The sequence below is a fragment of the Cibotium barometz genome, chromosome 32 (assembly GCF_041138505.1).
Source record: "Cibotium barometz isolate CiBa-2024 chromosome 32, ASM4113850v1, whole genome shotgun sequence".
NCBI classification, from domain to species: Eukaryota; Viridiplantae; Streptophyta; class Polypodiopsida; order Cyatheales; family Cibotiaceae; genus Cibotium; species Cibotium barometz.
Genome location: NC_141077.1, coordinates 36,553,967 through 36,555,197, shown reverse-complemented (window position 1 = coordinate 36,555,197; position 1,231 = coordinate 36,553,967).

Below are 1,231 nucleotides of genomic sequence, written 5' to 3'. Positions count from 1 at the left end.
GCTTGCTCACCTTTGCTCTCTGTACATAGCGGAGGTCATTATTCAATTTAAAAAAATTCCTTGAAGGAGGCTGCACCATTGCAGCCTCCTTGAGGGAATTTTTTATTAAAAGAAAATATTCACAAGTGCCCTTTGTACATAGTGGAGGAAACTATTTCAATAAAATAAATTTCCCTTAAGGAGGCCATGCCAGCAATACAAGGGAAGATTCTAGCATTGGAAACATGGTTGGCTTGGTGGGATGTTAGGGCATTCCATTGGGGATACTGGTTCATGGCTAAGGATGAGTATAGTGTTTTTGTGCCAATTACTAGACTAGCCTTTCAAAGACTAAACATGCAGGCATACAAGCGAGTGTGGTTTACAAGAGCCAAATTTCACTTTATGAGGCCACTAGAGCAGATATGGCGATGGCAATTTTACAAAGTGTTAAGTATGATGCATACTTGAAAGGAACACGTACAAGAATTGGACCAGGGATGAAACATATTGGCAGACATATTTTATAATCAGGGTGTGGGAACATCTTCAAGCAAGAGAGTAGTGGATCTAGTAAGAGATTGATAGTCATCAAGGTAAGAGATGGAGATAAACTCTCTCAAAATGCAACATGGGAATGTAGATCAGCGTAGTGTTCACAAAAAACATCCAATGCTTGTAGATCTAGGTGTGGCCTTGGAAGAGGGTAGCCACAAGCTTGAATATTTGACTGTTACAGTGAATAATCGGTAAGGTTCATCAAAAGGTACACAAGGAAGGAAAACTAAGGCATGTATCGAGACAAAGTTACCCAAAACAATGTGAGCTATTTAAAGGACAGAGCCAAGTAAGAAAATGACTTGTTTTGGGAGATTACTAGGGAAAAGTGGAAGATGTGGAGATACATCAATGAGGGAGATAGAGATAGAAATGACGGAGTGGTTGCACCATGCTTCTGAAAATACATTGGTGGTCTTGTGGGGGGTTTGTTTGGTTTTGTAACTTAGCTCACTCACTCTTAGGATGATAAAAACTATGTGATTAACATGCACCTGGGGTGTGGCAAGTGGCTGACGAAACATGTCTGCCACCACATGGGATACAAATGCCTCAAGCAAATGGATTTGTGCTTCAAAGTGGGGTCCACCTTCATAGTCAGCTCAAGAAAATGCAACTACAATAAAAGTTCTTGTTGCTTTTTATCCAAAATATAGGGGATCGAAAGATTGTTATGTGGAGAACCCAATTGACT